Below are 18,897 nucleotides of genomic sequence, written 5' to 3' on the forward strand. Positions count from 1 at the left end.
GTATGACCATTTTAGATTTACAAACAGTCTCTATTTTATTAAAATACTTAATAAAATATGACCAAACAATTTTTGTCTAAATGACATGTCCCATTCTACAAATTCAAGTTTTGATCCAGGGGGAAATAATCTAGTAATGTGTTCAACAGAGAAATTCTTATCTAAAACTAATAAGGTCTGGGGGCTGTCTCCTATTTAGCTACGTTATGTACATTAAAATGACAAAAAAATATCTTCATCAAATGAAAATATAAAAGGTTTCGAGATAAAGCAACAAGACAAAAAATTAATTTTTATAGGATTTTATCATGATTGTTTCTCAGAAGTGCTTTGTTATGATTTTGTCTTGGTTGTCTTTAAATATGACTTAAGACACTATATTGTAATATCATTGATTGTTAAGATTATCTTTAAATATGACTTAAGACACTATATCGCAATATCATTGATTGTTAAGACATATAACAAATCACAATTTAGTCAATATAACTTAAAATTTAGGCTGACTCTAATTAAATGTTTGCTGACACATTATAGATTTGTTTGCAGAAGTGATTTAAACAATGGTTCTGTTGGGCTAGTTTAGCCAATAGTCATGTGGGAAATACGACCGATGTAATTTAAAGACTTTTGTCAAACATACAAATATTATAAACTGAGTATATTTGTGTAGAGTTGTTTGAGATGTTAGCACAGCTATTGTGTTGGGTTGGCGACTAATACAGTTTACTTGTACTGGACGCAATACTTGACTTGAGATGTTAGCTTACTAAGTTGTTAAGCTTGTTTGTGGAATCAGCTGCTGTACTGGGTAACACTTATTACAGGTGGTAGTGTATAGAAATCAATTTTAATGTACCCAGCCTCACCGTCAACACATATACTTCATTCAAATACTTCAATGTGTATTTCAAATACACTGATGGTTGATATGTAAGGGACCTATATACTTCTCTGAGTACCAGTAATGTATGTACATTGATGTTTGATAATCAGCTAGGAGTGATGTGTTACATGTAGCCTTACAGAAAACAAGAATATATATGCAACAAACAGTCTAGGATTTGAACTCGGAACCTGTGAACACTGAGCTATAAAGATAGTGAATCTACCAATTGAGAAACCTCGAGCCAAGATTGAATACTAGTTATAAAGATGATTGCTGTGCCAATTGAGCAACATTGTTTAAAGACTGAACACTGCTTATTAGATGGCTGCTCTTAACAACTGAGCAACCTTGCTCCAATATTTAACATTCATCTAGAAAGATAAAGGCTCTCAGATCTACCAACTGAGTAACTTTACTGCAGGATATTGAAAAATCTAAAACTCCATTTTGCTTATAGCTATAACTTTTTGTAACTAACTTCATCTGTAATTGACAAAGTCAAAACTTTATGACTGTTTGATAAGACTTAATTAACCCTGTTTTATGGTTTAGGAGCCTGGTCACTTATGTATGATTGACAAAGTCCAGTCCTGCTACAATCCACCCTCCATCCTCTATGTTTTTGCCCCCTTCTCACAAAGACACAACTCAAGCATTTATCCTTCTGCTAGTTTGCTAAGCTTGAGTTGTGATGCTGGAAGCATAGGAGATCATGCCAAAATGGTAAAATTAATTTGTTGGAATAATCCATTGAACTTCTATTTCATTTGTATAGAATGCATATGCAAACTGTATAGTTCAATGTGAATTACAATGCTTTCAAATTAAACTGCACAACAACTATTATATACTGAGTCCTTCGAATCCTAATGCAATTATACTCAAATGGTTACAATATGTGTTCAAAACTCCTATTGCAAATTTGAGTTGTGAATAGGCAGCTCAGGTCTAGGGCACTCCTGTGCAATACTGTAGAAGTTTCAACAATCCTTGATCAGGTATTTCATCTGGAAAAAGAACATGTAAACATGTTTTGGTAAAATCTTGTCTGGATGTATATTTGATGGAAATTTGATCTATGTGGAAGTCAACACAGCCTTATAACATTACCATTTATAATTTTGAATTGGGTCAAAAGATTTTATCAAAGTCAGTTTATAATTGATAATATGTCATGTCATGGAAACAGGTCTACACAGTACTTAGAGGTATATAACAAAGAACAATTCATTTTTGAGGTACTATTAGATATTACACACATGATGGGTAAGAAATCTTCTCAAGAAGTAGTAACATAGGTACTAGGTACCTGATGAAACCCTGCAGTACATAATAGGCTGGATTGATCTGTACCACTTATGGGTATATCACATTCATATTTTGCTGAGTACCTTAGATTACATAGCGTTACTGAAGTCCTTGTACAGATCATGCACACATAGCTCTTCTTGTTTGGAGGAAGTTTTGTCGTTAATGATGAGAAAAGTTGTTTTGATTTACTCCAGCATATGTATAGTTGTAATCAAATATAAAGTGGGTTATATTTTGAAGGCTGGAGCTTCCCTGATCTGGTCGGATGTATTTACCTGCAAACTTAGAACAGGTGTAGATGTCCCTCTCACTGGTTAAGGCTATCTGTGTATATACGTGTTATTCAGCAGAAAGGTTCAGGCGCAAGCTACAAAACATGTAATATTGTGTCCTCATTTCAATATATAAAAAATAAATTCATACAGATCGATTTTAGATACCTTCAGGTTTGACTTTAAACTTTAATTTACAGATAATTGGTTCATTTCTAAAATCTTCCACCTTTTAGTTATGTATAATGTGATCATGACCAAGACCTTTTGGTATTTTGCTTATTTCTTCACAACTTAAGTCTGCAGACATTTCATGTGTTACTCATAACTCTGGTCCAGTGTCATATTAGGCTTTATATGACTGTTCAGACACTAAGAGGCTCAACAATATGACAGTTGACTTGTAAGTAGCATGCTGGGATGAAAGGCTATCAAGTTTGTTTAATTGCATGGCCTTGATCTGTGTTCAAGGTTACTCAGTTGAGTTTATCTGAAATGCTTCAACAGATTCTTTTAACTAATTAGAAAGATAGATCAGGTTTAGAGGTTTGTAGTGTGCTAAGATGAAAGGCTACAATTTTGTTTATATATGAACAACTTTGATCTTTATTCAAGGTACCAGAGGTCTGCAAGTTAGCAAGTACAATGATTTGAGTCCTTTGTGTCTTTAGTAGCAAGTACATGATTTCAGTTCTTTAGTATATCTATAGATACTAATAGGAGACATCAGTCCACTATTTCTAGTTATTATGTAGGTAGCCACTAGCTACTACTTCATGAGATCATCTATCTAAAATTACTCTGTTTATTCAAAACATGTCAATAAACCAAAACAAATAAACAAATTATCCAAATAAACAACACAAAGATTAGATGATTTAGATCACTTTCAAACTCAACTCTGGCTAAATATATTGGTAGAGTTACGTATAGGACAATCAAGTCCAGCCTATGATTGTAGTGAACTTGTGATCCTCCGATAAATGCCTGACTAATGGTACTTTAATTAGCGCGTCCATGATACTGCAGGAACTTTGATAAATGCCCTACTAATGGTGCCCTAATTAACCGGTGGACTTAATAGCTGACCAGCAACAATCAGTTGGTCATACTGGTCAGTAGTCCATTTCTCTATTATGTCACCATAGTCTGATGGTGGTCGGTGATACATACATCATTATATATATCTCTGTTGTTTGTATATATCTGTAATGCCGATCCGGTTTCAGTATTTATGATCAGCTAATATACTTTGTATTGCAATGGATGTTGTTAGGATACATGATGGGTTACTATTTAATAAAATCTTGCAATTGTTTAAAAATAAATCTCCATTTTCAATTTGCTTTTATGTATAATGATATGACCAAACATCTAAATATTTAATTTTATATTTTGCATGCTCATAATGTAATTAATTTCAATGTGTATGAAGTTATAAATTTTTATTTACTTAGGTGTACGTTTGGTGTAATATTTAGTTAAAGAACTATATATTTTCTTTTTTTTTACAAAAAAAAAAAGCTCATAGATGGTTTCCATTTAAATCATTACAGACCTTGGTAATATAAAAAAAATCTTGTCAGAATGATGCAACTCTTAATCACACATGTGTTTTGTAAATATGGTTAAAAAAATGAATTACAAAGCTTGGATATGAATGTGTTTTGCCACGATATCCCTGATTGTCATTCAATAATGATGAAAAGGAACAATAGCCTATATGGATTTAGTGTCATTTTTCACCATAGGAAGGTGACATCATTGTTCTGTTTCATTGTCCATATGTCTTCTATTGTTGTGCGGTAGGAGCTTGTTGTGCGGTAGGAGCTTTTTGGAAAACAAATTAAATATTTATTCATTTTGGTTCAGATTAATGTTTTGAGAAGATTAGAACTGCATATATAAATGCAGATACATCCTAACCCCACTTCAGTGGGGGTTATATATACCTGGTAGTACAGTCCATGGTCATTGATACATCCTAATCCCACTTCAGTGGGAGTTATATATACCTGGTAGTACAGTCCATGGTCATTGATACATTGTAGACTTTTATTGATATCAGCTTCACCTTCAGATTTTTGTGTTTTCAGGAAACACCATAGCAGAACTATGACAAGTTTTCACATTTTTAGCCCACCATCTTATCTCTTGTTTTTTAGTCATTTTCAAACTTCTGTTTCGTTTTTTTATTGCTACCTTTTTAACAATCAGTTCAGAAAGTTCATGAGAATATCAAACTCGACCTGAAAATGGATTTTAGTATTGACATGACCAAATTGTACTTTAAGGTTTTACTTTACAACTGACATTGATTTATACATGTTGTAGATATGGGCAATCATTTTTAAGGGGAAAACATAAGATTTTGAGAATTTCAAGAGGCCCAATGGACAAACATGTACTCACATGGTTAATCTAGTTGGTCATTAAAGGCTGTCAGAGGTGAGCTTTGCTGTTCTCAAGCAGTTTTATGTTATTTTTTTTAAGTCTAGTTCTTGTATACGTTTTCGCTTGGGTCTTATTTCCAATTTCTAACCTGTTTCAGATATTTTGACAAAACTGTCAATACCTATGGAATATTTATATAATTATTTTCTTCACAATATGCCAATAGTCAGTTCCTTGCTGCAAGGTTTCAATATTGAAACATTTAGTATATATCAATCACCTGTACAATTACCAAGAAAAGGTATATGGTATTATGTATCGCATATTATTGGAACATTGGAATCGGTCATTTAGGTTGAATGCTTTTTTTATAGTTATGTTATATATTAAGTGAATTTAATAGATATCTCATTTTAAACTGTCAAAATGGGAGGCATGTGTATTTTTATTCACAAAGACAAATCCTAGTCTTGTTTAAAATAAGCTTGCATGAGGTCAAGGTCATGCACTAAATCAGCTGATCTATGGCATGAGTTATGGGTTACTGTAGAATCCTATGACAGACCCAGTATTGTGGGGTATATAGCAGTGACCTTGTCTTAATGTGTTGGATGTAGTCCAGGGTCAGAAATTTGTACCTCAGTCTAAAACGGGTTTGCCTGTACACCCTAATACATGTAATCAAAGGTCAAAATCCTGCTAATTGATGTGGTGTAAATCTACATCAAAGTCGGCAGAGTAATTAATGACAGATCTTTAGGAATTGATATCATTAAGATGTTTTCTTTTCTCTCTGATAATTACATTAAGGGTTTTAGATACCTAATCTAACGATCAAAGTTCCTTACATTTAGAGCTGGTTGAAATGCTCCACATAACCTTCCCCCTTAGACTTCAGTCATAATTACCTTCAATGTCAGTATATTGGTATTTTGTTTGAAGGGTAGCATAAATCTGTTGCTTTGTCTCTATCAGACCAGAGGTAGACCTTCCCTTTCATCCTTAAATAACAAAACCGTCCGAATAGCTGTTATATCCCATGCTTCACTCACCTGAAGTCTGATGGTTTATATTGAAGGTTTATGATACTGACGACATAGGAAAAACTAGGTAAACTAGGTCAAAGTTGGGTCAAGGTTAGGTTATATTCTGAGTAACTTCATGTTAAGCTCAACCTTTTAACTAGATACCACACAAAATGACTTATTGCTATGTATATCTCCACAGAATCTGAGAAGGTTTTGCTTGGGAGCACTATCTTTATATAGAAATTGACACCACAAAACACCTGCCTGGATGGATCTCGCTTAAAATGAGGAAATAAAGATTCCCAACCTACAGAAATATTTTTATCCACCATGTAGAAAGAAATATTCACTTTTGAATACAGCAATCCAACTATTGTTTGTAAATTACTGTAGACCAATTTATTTTCGTGAATACATAACTGGATAAAAGGCCCTTGCTGAAAATGGTGCAATCATATGAACATTTTTACAATTATTCATGGATCATTTGAATTTGTGTTGGATCTCTCTTGCGAAATTGCATGAAATTTTGTATCTTAAAAAAGATAAAGTGGTTTATAGTGGTGTTACTAAACTATGAAAATTGTGCTTGTTAGAGGATCTTGAAAAACGTACATTACAAGACCATGGATTTATGGTGAATAATGCATTTAAAAAAAAAACCCAAAAAACTATAAATTGTTAAAATTCAGATACAATATACATTTGTTTCAAGCTTTGATTTGCTTGTCATTTATGGAGCAAGAACATTTTTTTTTCACTGAATTTCTGAAAAGCCATGAGGTGAGGATCTGAACTGTGTAGACAGCCTGATGGTTTCGGGACATGGAGGTGCTGAAGATGTCTGTGAGTGACTGTTAAGGTTATGATTGTCAGACTCGCACCCAGTAGCCTGCAATCGACCAATTAAAAAAAGCCAATTCCCTGGCAACATGACAGCCCCGCAGTAACAGCAGTACCAGCCTGGCATGATGTGACAGGAACCTTGAGATTTTTCTCACTCTCTCAGAAATTGTCATGTCAGATGCTGGTCGTTAATTGATTATTATCTCACAAAGTGCCAGTGAGCACATGGTATAGGTGCAGCGTGCTTCGTCTGTTGTCCAGCAAAGATCTGGTCATAGACCTAGCCAATAATATGAAGTTTCTTGATATATCTGACCTTGACCTAGTTTCAAGATAATACTCATATTTTAATTTTGACTCCTATTATTATAAAGTGTGGGATTTATGTTTGAGATCAAAATGTCGTTAAATTGTTTTCCTTTTGATAATGTCAGATTTTGGTCAATATTGAAGTGTTACCAGGTCAAAGTCAATCATATGGATATTAATTAGAGTCAATTTGAAAATACACTTGAGACACTACAGTATTAGGGAATGCGTGTACAGATGAGTGGTGTATGTCGTTTCCTGTTTTAAATGATCTTGACCTACTTTCAATGCATTTATAACTTGGCTATTGAATATAGAAGAAGTACTACATAGATAATGACCAAACCCAAATTCAACTACATTTACCATATTTGACATTAAAGGGGCACCTAGGCTCATTTTAGCATCCCTGTCATCACTAAAATTGTTTAGTTGATATTAACAAGTGAAAAAGTAGGCTTCTGTTCTTTCCTTTATTTCGACACCTTACCAAACATGTTCCTGTATATGTCATGAAGTCTATGCTTGTGACTTTTCAAGTCTTTGTAATTCAGATACTGAAACTTTGATATGATTTATCATTTCTGAATTGACATACATAAAAATGTATTTTCAAGTTTAAAAATTGTGAGGATACATTATCGTATGTATTAGATGCATTTTTCATTTGTTAAAATTGTCTATCTCCAATTGGCTTACTATTAATAAGATGAAGGATATTCCTTTTCAGTGATAACTCACTATGGGAAAGCCACAATTACTAAAAAGTTATCGTTCACAGCAAATTTCAGGTCTGCTTTCGGTAAAAAATTGGGCTGTTATACATGTATTAACTTTTCACTGCACCGATTGTTTTGCAGTTTGGGTGCATTGTTTAGTTAAACATCACGGGTAGTTACAGCACATTTTTTTTTACGTTAGGCGAGCTTGAAGTTTGATAAGTACCAAACTATTATTGATTGCATGGTGTCCCCACACTGTAACTATGACTAGAAAACCCCAAACAAACTATCAAAGATGATAAAACAATATAAAGTCTGTGACTAGATTACAAAATGTATATGTTACACATGTGGAAATGATGTTTAGAAAGAGAGCTAACAAGTGCATTTCTCATGATTCTGCTGGGCATTTTTGCCGTATTTCAAAGTTATCATTCGTATAGATTTTGCTCATGTATAATAAAACATCAGACATCCGTATAATCATCAAATTGTAAAATTTTCAAATGCTGAAGTTTATATTTCTCATTTATAGTTAAAATCATGAACATTTTTACCCACAAAAATAACTATAGCTACCTGGTAACTACCTCATAGATTGGGTTTAATTCAATTAGGTATATAAAAAAAATTGTAAAATAATTTTGATAGAATATACATGATTTTTAATTAAATTACCTTGAAATAAATTGCTGAATAACCAGAAATGCTCTGTGCTGGATGCAATTATATTCAGTGATTCTATGGACTACATCAGTTTACATTAAAACTTTTTTTAAATAGTGGTACAAGTTATTCAAATTCATGATAAATTTCACTTTAGATCTCCTTGATGAAAATTTGAGCAAGGCATTTGTCTATAATACGGCACTGCCGAGCGGTAATGATTCTCAATTACATTTAATTCAAGCACTCTGATAAGAACGCTCGTTAAAAAAATATATCCTGTAATTATATATGCATGGGAAATTTTCCAGATTTAATCTAAAACAATTTGCTTACGTCAAAGGATTGGTAATTTCCAGAAATAAATTCTTGTCATGTGTTGTGTCAACAGTATCTTGTATCAGAAATGTAGGGTTTATGGTGCTTTAAACATCAAAATTATGACCATGAACCAGTAGGTGTCTGCCTTTTGAACAAATGTTGACAGTTAATACTTTGTTTAGTTTGTATTTGTATAAGATATAAAATAGACCCTTGTCAGCTGAAACTTGTATAACTAAAACAAAACCCCTTAAATTTTGAAGTATTCTGTTGATCTTGACCAAACAATACACTGCCATCTGTATATATTTTTTAGATACTCGAAAGTTTTGCAATGTGCCCATTATATTTTTTTTGACATCATGAAGTTAGGCTGCAAGTTAATGTTTTTTTTGTGATTGGGGATGAACACTATAAACAACACCCAAGACAACATGTATGCTGCTGTAACATTTCAATTTCTATTACAAAACATATTTGTAGAGATTAAGTTTTGTTTCGTGGATTTAAAATTAAATCGAAATGTCTTTCAAAATATTGGCAAAGATATCAATTTGCGGAGATAAACTTTCACAAACGTTAATAATGATTACGAATATCGCACATGAAAAAAAATTGATTTACATTGTAAAGTATTTGTATAATGGTAGTTCAGGTTGTTGCATTAAGCACTTTCAGTTGTCACGGATTTGATTAACTAAACAGATGTAATTGTGAAAAAGTACATATTATACAGTCAACCCTGTCTATAATGACCACCCAAGAGACAAAAGGAATGTAGTCTTTATGACACAAGTGGTCTTTACAGAGAGGTCAGATTGTGGCGAAATCAGTCACTAAGCAAGTGGTCTTTATACAGAGGTAGTGGCTAAGGCAGGTTGTACTATATATGACAGGTGGTCTTTATACAGAGGTAGTGGCTAAGGCAGGTTGTACTATATATGACAGGTGGTCTTTATACAGAGGTAGTGGCTAAGGCAGGTTGTACTATATATGACAGGTGGTCTTTATACAGAGGTAGTGGCTAAGGCAGGTTGTACTATATATGACAGGTGGTCTTTATACAGAGGTAGTGGCTAAGGCAGGTTGTACTATATATGACAGGTGGTCTTTATACAGAGGTAGTGGCTAAGGCAGGTTGTACTATATATGACAGGTGGTCTTTATACAGAGGTAGTGGCTAAGGCAGGTTGTACTATATATGACAGGTGGTCTTTATACAGAGGTAGTGGCTAAGGCAGGTTGTACTATATATGACAGGTGGTCTTTATACAGAGGTAGTGGCTAAGGCAGGTTGTACTATATATGACAGGTGGTCTTTATACAGAGGTAGTGGCTAAGGCAGGTTGTACTATATATGACAGGTGGTCTTTATACAGAGGTAGTGGCTAAGGCAGGTTGTACTATATATGACAGGTGGTCTTTATACAGAGGTAGTGGCTAAGCAGGTCGTTACTATATATGACAGGTGGTCTTTATAATATACAGAGGTAGTGACTAAGGCAGGTTGTACTATATATGACAGGTGGTCTTTATACAAAAGTAGTGTGTTGGCTGAGGCAGGTTTTGCTGTATATTGAGCTGTATTGTGGGTATGCTCTCTTTTTCTCCATCATATGTGCGAGTTTGCAACTTTGAAATAATAAAAATTTACATTTTATACATCTGAATTTGGTGCCAAATATGGAAGCATGTTTCCATGTAATGAGTTGCGCTTTGTATTATCTTAATCTTCCTGGTCTAATTACACTGGTAGTAATGCCGTCATAAATACTGTAGATCAATTGTATTTAAAATCTTAATGCTTATTGATGTCGTTCGATAAGGATGTAATGTTAAAGAAAATCATAGCCTCAAGGACTACTCAATGGGTTTCTAGAATAGGTCTGCTAGTTGTAGGGGGCCGTATTACATCCGTACCATGTACCGATTGACTTTGACTGCAAGAGGATTCTGTTTGTCACAATCCGCAATAAAATAGGGTTTGATGGATGAAGCTGCAAATTAAAGCAAACTGCAAAGAAATTTTAAATTGGTGTTTAAAAGCAGCAACCTTGTAAAATAGCCTTGTAAAATTAATTAATGCAAGGTGGAAAAATAACGGTCTTAAAGGCATCAACTCTGTCATTGACAATTGATTATTTTTCCAGATTGGATTTTAAGTTTATTTTAGTGCTTCTGTTATGAAGGTAGTGATGGATATGTGGTTTTGTGGTCATGTTGGATGTTAAAGATATATATGTTGGTGTTTAGGCTGAAGTTGTATACGGTCAAGGAGTGAACCGGTACTTGTATGGTTTTATGGTTCTGTTAGTGGAAGATTAATAGCTGGGAGCAGGGGGGTGAGCGATGGGATGGAAGGGATAAAGTGTGTGTGGGGGGGGGGGGATGGAAGTGAGGCAGCGGTTTGAGAAAAGACAAAGGGTTATTGTTAGGGGTATCAATTATATAATGTAGCATTTGAGAATATAAGGAAAAATGGATTTGAGCATAAAGCAAGTGAAGTCTAGGCAGAGCGAAAACAATTCAAGAATAAGGAAGGGGACCCTGGATCTCATTTCTTTCACAGATTACTCAGTAATAATTCATAGACATTTTGAGTCATGGACCCCCCCCCCCCCCCCACTCCTCAAAAAAAAAAAAATCATTATAACTTGTCAGATTGACAACTGTAGCATTTAGTTGATATGTGGTATGGAGATTGACATTCCTTTTTATAAATTTGTAGCTGACTACAATATATATAAATATTTTACACCATTTCTTTCATGTTCTTCATGAGATTATTGACTGAGTACGAACACATGTCTGTCACAGGCAGTTCCATCATCGTGCTGTCGAACAGCCAGAGTTGGACATCTGTATTGGTGATGTATTGGCGAGCCAAATGGCCCTGTATATTGCTGCAACTCACGTCACAATCTGTACACAACAAACCCCAGCTTGTTACCAATCAGAAGCTTGCCATGGAAATCCATGGAGACAAAACCTTTAAGAATTAATAACTATCCAACTTTTCTATTTCCGCTGCATAGATGACAGACATGATTGGTAAATCTTCTCCATGATGGCTGGGGACAGATTTGATTGTAAGCAACTAGTGGATGGCATGGAGCTAATGTATGTCAACTTGTTTGTATGCTTATATGTGTTTACAAAGTCATTAGTTTAAAGAGATATGATATATATCTCCAAGATTTCTTGATATGGATTGGATTTTGTGATTTGATTTAATTCCTTACAAAAACAGCTTTATATCTCCAAGATTTCTTGATATGGATTGGATTTTGTGATTTGATTTAATTCTTTACAAAAGCAGCTTTATTAGATGAAAGTCATGATCTTTCAAGCATAAATAGTATAAACCAGAAACTTGCTATATCCCTCAACCCCATACTTTAACTGTTTTAATATACCGATACGCACAAAAGCTATGATTAGGCCAAAAATATATTTCTCTCATACGCTATATTCCTGTCGCATACTGCCATGGTCATTAGAGATTGAGAGAATTTTACATTGTAATAGATCTACATAATCTTAGCTTCAAACTTTCAAATTATTCCGAGATGATAATTGTTGATTCCATGTCCGTTTCGATTTGCTTCTATTCAAACCACAGGTTATAATTTGATTCTACTATGATTTCCCATTTTTCAGGGGTATGTTAGTTCGAAAGACTTACACACAGCTGAGAGAGGGTTTTGAAAAAAAGTAGGGAGTAAGTCAATTTAACCAAGTAACTTTTATATAGCGGAAATAAATTAGAGGTATATTAATGATAATTATCACACAATTTTGAATAATCTTTGCTAAAGATTTTGAAAACATCATGATCTAATGCTCGAATATGAGAAAGTAAAAGACCAAAAACAGAATTTTCAACTTATGCAATGGAAGTTCTGAATAAAAGATATGATATATTTTAATTTATTGAGTATAAATATTAAAGAGCCATTTCAGGTTTAAATCTTTAAGAAAATCTGTTCATGTGTGTTGTCATCGTTGTAATCACACTAAATAGACTGATATTGCATGTTTCACATTTGCTCCTCGTAATATTTGCTGAGAGGAAGTGGAAGCAATCAAAGACAGCACAGACTATACTCATCAGTGGAACGCCACCATAGTCGTAAAGACTCCAAGGTCGTTTTGGAGTCTTAGGCTTCATCAGAACGTTTGAAATATGCATGATGTTACAAAATTACTTGTTCATAGTTGTATTGGCTAGATGGAGAGATTTCTTTCCTGGTTTCAGGCAAAAGTAATACCCTACTGTAATAATTAAAGGATGTTTAAAACTTTGTGGTTACAAGCAATCTTCCCAAGGCAAAGATGTACTCAGCAAACTCCTATTGCAAATACAGCATCACTTAAGGATTGACTTTACTAATCCCCTGTTGTACAGGTACCTCTCCACAACACCTTTTTGATAATGAATTAATAACATAATCTTAAATGCTTGATACAAAAATGTCAATTAGGAACTTTCAAATAGTATGGAACTTGGATGAAATTGATGTTCAGTTTTGGTCATTCCTGGGAATTTCTCAAGATACTCAAGTACTTTATTTTAGAATAGCTTTGGTGTAGGTCCATATGATTAAGCTCAAAGTCCAAATGTGTAACACTTTGACCTTATAATACAACTTTGATGCTAGAACCTGTTTAATCTCTTTTAAGACTTTGGGACTGAATATGGTTAACACCTGTCTATAACCGACCAGTTCTCCTGTTTGACCAAGATAGTATTGATCACAAAAATACAACCTGTTATTATCAAATGACCCTTTATCACATGATCATTGTTCAGATCACTTGTTGGCATTCATCATTTTGATCAATGTCGTAAGAAAGCTTTGTAATAAGATGTAAATGAGTAAAACTCAGTGAGATTAATTTTGATTGGGATGAAGCTTTTTGATCTTCTCCATGACAATCAAGGGTAGGTTGTTGGTTTTAGTGGTATATTAATGAACATTTGTGGGAAGTAGATAATATGTAATAAATATGTTTATGCCCACACCATGAAATGGATGTACTTGGTGTAATACTTGTACATGTCCTTTCTGTCCCATTGTATCTCGTGCCATTGTTTCTTGATGGCGACATTTCATTTGCGTAATACATTACCATAGTAACTTCAGTATGTAAATATGTTACTTAGCACCCATCTTTGTATGTGTTTCTATATGAATTGGACAGTTATCACTCTTCTGTATTAACTACCGGCTACTTTATGCAGATTTCTCAAAAGAACTTGTAACCCTAGTTGTCCTTTCTGACATTATACTGCAAAATATAAGGACAATGAGCAGGTGCATCCAATTAAATATAGCATGTCTGACCTATGTATAGAGGATTAATAATGTACAAGACTAAAACAAAAGTACCTTTCTGTCATTCTCTAAGGTACATACAGGTGCAAATTAACCACAGAGTATTTATTGCATGCCTGTTTGGATAGTTCTTGGCTGCAACTCTTTCATGTCAACTACCCATTGGTTAGACTGGAGAGTCTAGGTCCGTAGGTCTAGAATCCTGGTCTATGCTGAGAGTTAACCTGGTTGCTCATGTCTTTTTTGGGGTGTTGCAAAAAATAGTCAAGGTTTTGGTCAAACTTTTAATTTTGATCTGAAATGATAGACGGAGTGAAAAAATGACAACTAATGATGATATCAGTTAAGTTGGCCTAACGGTGTATCTACTAAAGGGCCAGATTGCATGTTACAGTATAGTTTTGCTTCCAATCCCCAATGGGAACTTAAATATTTCATGATGTTATGCTCTTGTTGGTGAAGGCAATTGTTTATTGGTTGAAGTACTTTTACAGACTTTAATGATACAAAAGGTGTAATGTTTTATCATGCCCCACTTCTACCAAAAACAGGGGATATGATTTTTTCACCAATCTGTCTAACTGTGAGTATGTCTTTCTTTATATCTGTCAAACTTTAGTTAAATATATCAACTTTAACACATTTCAACTGATTTTCTTCAAACTGAATAAATAGGTCAACTGCCTTTAGGACTCTGGAGCCTAGCTTGATTGTCACTTTGAGAGGCCATTACTTGATAGTTATGTCCCCTTGATAAACAAGGTTAACATGGTTTTCGACTGTCTTCATCATTGCAATTACTTTCAATAGTGTAAACCAATTTGCTCAAACTTCAAAAAAGGTCAAATGCTTTGAGGACTTGGCTCAGAGTAATTAACTCTTCTACTAGACATTAATTGGTGGAGTTATGGCCCCTTGATTGCAAGTGAACTGTTACAATAACTGCAATAACTGTACAATATACTTCAAACTTGGTAACAAGATTAAATGCATTATAGACATATTCAATCTCCACTTCCTGTTAGTGGCAGTTAATAGAGTTATGGCCCCTAGATTTATTAAAATATATTTTTTTACTATGATATCAACAAAAGTTGAATGTTTTTAAGGGTTTAACCAAGTTCACTTGTATTAGACTGACAAATTACAAAATTGACCAATACAGTAAAACAGACAACTAACTATTAAACGTCTTTGTGTTTAAAAACTGCAGATATCGGCCCTTTAAACTAGGACAAACTTTAGATAATCTTGTTTGCCCTATAGGTAATACTGTTTGGCCAGTGATAACCATATTCAACCCAATAAGTACCCTTGTCCCTATAAGTGCCCCTCCAGCCTTTTTGAGATCTCAATTTCATAAATCAAATGCAGACTAAAAAATGAAACCAATCATGCTTCTTTATTTGATTTCTTTTGCAAATTGATGTATGACTTACTCTGTTCAATATTTTTGTAGAATGGTAAGCCAAATTTGTTTTTATTTAAAAGTTCCCCCATCTTTTTATTCAATTATTTAAGCACCCTGGGTGTGTATTGGGTCAAATATGGTAGTTTGTTTGGCCAGTGATAAGTTTAAGCTGTTGTGACTGAGGATTGCCATTTGGCCAGTGATAAGTTTAAGCTGTTGTGACTGAGGATTGCCATTTGGCCAGTGATTAATTTAAGCTGTTGTGACTGATCCACTTCCTGTTGGTTTCATTGATACGTTTTTTACTGTGATAAGCCGATAGATGAAAACAGATCAAGTCTCTGATCTTCACCAAGATATAATTTATTTTCTTCCAGAAAGGAAGAGAATTGTAGGAAAGAATTTCTTAATTGCTAGCAGATATATATATATATTTCCTGGTTTTCATAGCTATAACTTTATTCCTTTTTCTGGTTATCTATGCTTCTTTTTTATGTGTGGACGGAATAGTGTGATTGTTCCTGAATGATTAATATAAGATAAGAATATGAAGTGTGATAAGTTACAGTATGATGAGATAATAAAGATGATGTGATGATGAAATGTTGGCTATGAAGATGAGGATGATGATGGTAATGATGATGTTGATGGTGGTGATGCTGCTGATGTAATTGATGAGATAAAGATGATGGTGGTGATGGTGATGAAAAGCATGGAATGATGATGATATTGATGATGGTTGTGATGATGATGATATGAGTAAGATGTTTGGGAAGAGTGTGATAGCGATACTGAATGTGAATATGAATGAAAGTATTTAGCTATTTGTAGTATATTGCACATGAAAAAGAAATAAAAAAATAAATTTTAAAGAAAAAAAAAATCTGTATTATGTTAACAGTGCATTATATAGGCCATGAGTTGTAAAATCTGAGTGAAACTATTATAGGTATATTTCCCTCTCTCACCATCAAATTGAGGGAGGGGGGTGTCATATATACTATATTACATATGTCTGTCCCACCCCGTACTTTATTTTCCTGTCACGTCCTGTCATGTTCCAATAAATTAAAAGCTATCACTGATTCAGGTTTTGATACAGTGATCTTTGCTCATTATATGAATAGGAGGGAAAGGTGTGAATGTTCGACTCTCCTTTGTCAAATCTGGAAAATACACCAATTCATTTATTTGGTTCCTAATACATACAATGTCAATATGATAGTCAAGTTGAATTCGCTTAACTTTCTTTCATAACGTTGTAACTTGCTTATATTTATGATATGCCAGCTGTTTATAAAATACACTGATGTTATAACACCGCTATTGTATATGTATAGACAACACAAAGGCAGAAGATTAGATTTATAGCTCTTAGAGTTATAGCAGGGTCCTCTTAATACAAAGGGTTAATTATCAGAACTAAATAACTGTGTAATTGGGTAGATAATTTCACTTAGTATAAATTGATAACAGTATAGATCAATTGTATGATTATATGATAATGGTATGGAAACAGCTGTCTGGGTTGACTCGTGGATCTGTATTACTATAATCCTAGGTATAGTTAGTACCAATGTTCTGTATTACCTGTACAAGGTGTCACTTTGTCAATAGCTGTAGCTGTTTACTTACTGCCTGTCACAGAGAACAGGATGATGTAAGAAAAAACATTAAGTGTGATGGTTATTAGCCATCAGATGAATGGTGATGATGATAATGTTAGTATATTGTTCATTGTCTTTTCTGTCCCAAAACAGTTTCTTTACTATCTCTTATAACACAATGAAGTTAAATTAGACTAAAGTTACAGCAGACTTAAGTTACAGCAGACTTAAGTTACCAGCAGACTTAAGTTACAGCAGACTAAAGTTACAGCTGGTGAAGTTACAGCAGACTTAAGTTACAGCAGACTAAAGTTACAGCAGACATAAGTTACAGACTATATATGTACAATATGACATATACTGTACATTACCTAGATCTTATATTCAATTTAGAGGTGGTGGTTGAATAAGATTGATTGTGTTGAATTGTGGGAGAGGAGATCTTATTTTCTATTTAGAGGTGGGGGGTTGGAGAAGGATTGATTGTGTTGAATTTGAGGGGTGGGAGAGGAGATCTTATTTTCTATTTAGAGGTGGGGGGTTGGAGAAGGATTGATTGTGTTGAATTTGAGGGGTGGGAGAGGAGATCTTATTTTCTATTTAGAGGTGGGGGGTTGGAGAAGGATTGATTGTGTTGAATTTGAGGGGTGGGGGAGGAGATCTTATTTTCTATTTAGAGGTGGGGGGTTGGAGAAGGATTGATTGTGTTGAATTTGAGGGGTGGGAGAGGAGATCTTATTTTCTATTTAGAGGTGGGGGGGTTGGAGAAGAATTGATTGTGTTGAATTTGAGGGGGGGGAGGAGATCTCATTTTCTATTTAAAGGTGGGGGGTTGGAGAAGGATTGATTGTGTTGAATTTGAGGGGTTGGAGAAGGATTGATTGTGTTGAATTTGAGGGGTGGGGGAGGAGATCTGTTCCAGGTAGTCAATACTGTAAAATAACTGAATTTCTGGACAACTTTTCAAAGGCATTTTCCGGAATTTAATTCACATTTAACCAATTTATATTACAGAATTTCCTGTAGTTTACAATTTACACTCATCAGGTTTCATTCACGATTTAAACTCAATCAGGTTCCTGTACATTTACAATTTCACGATTTAAACTCATCAGGTTCCTGTACATTTACAATTTCACGATTTAAACTCATCAGGTTCCTGTACGTTTACAATTTCAAAGATTTAAACTCATCAGGTTCCTTTCTGTACGTTTACAATTTCGCAATGATGAATTTTCACAATTGCTGATCGCCCACAAATTACAGGTGTGATATAAACTTTGACAAATAATATATATTCACCTGGTGAGTATTTAATGGGGACTAGAATTTTATAGGACACTAGTATGTTAAATTCAATTGCAACTGAAAATGAATTAAATCAGTTTACATTATTACTCACTGGAGGGTTGAACTTGTCTAGCTTGTATAGAATATGAAAACAATTAACATATTGCAATTAAATATTAAATGCTTAAATTATGCTTCAGAGATTATTTTATATGCTAAGTCTAAACCATATGTACAGGAAATATAACAGAGAAAAATGTCAAATTAACTTACGGTCATATTTAGTGACGAATGTTTATGTAACCGTTGATGAGTGTATGTTGTGTCCTTTCAGTTTCGTATCTGTGATTCAGGAGTGGTTGTTGTGATTTCTGTGGAGACTTTTGGCTCATTTCGCTGACGTTTTGCCAGCTCAGATGATGTTGTTTCTCTACCTTATAATATACACAAATGTTACACAATACTGGATGATAAATCCATGATAATTCTGGT

At 34.0% G+C, this 18,897-nt stretch overlaps 1 protein-coding gene and 1 long non-coding RNA gene across 3 annotated transcripts in view; one reads left to right on the forward strand and one right to left on the reverse strand.

The window, feature by feature from the left end:
- LOC138317988 (regulator of G-protein signaling 7-like) overlaps positions 1-18,897 on the forward strand; it is a 58,744-nt gene that overhangs the window by 11,997 nt on the left and 27,850 nt on the right. The gene's annotated exons all lie outside the window — the stretch shown is intronic.
- LOC138320000 (uncharacterized) lies at positions 358-18,839 on the reverse strand. Its single transcript, XR_011208065.1, has 3 exons — positions 18,679-18,839; positions 2,476-2,567; positions 358-1,896 (listed from the first exon to the last, which is right to left on the reverse strand). It is a non-coding gene; the product is annotated as an uncharacterized lncRNA (long non-coding RNA).

Source organism: Argopecten irradians, chromosome 3 (genome assembly GCF_041381155.1).
Source record: "Argopecten irradians isolate NY chromosome 3, Ai_NY, whole genome shotgun sequence".
Lineage (NCBI taxonomy): Eukaryota > Metazoa > Mollusca > Bivalvia > Pectinida > Pectinidae > Argopecten > Argopecten irradians.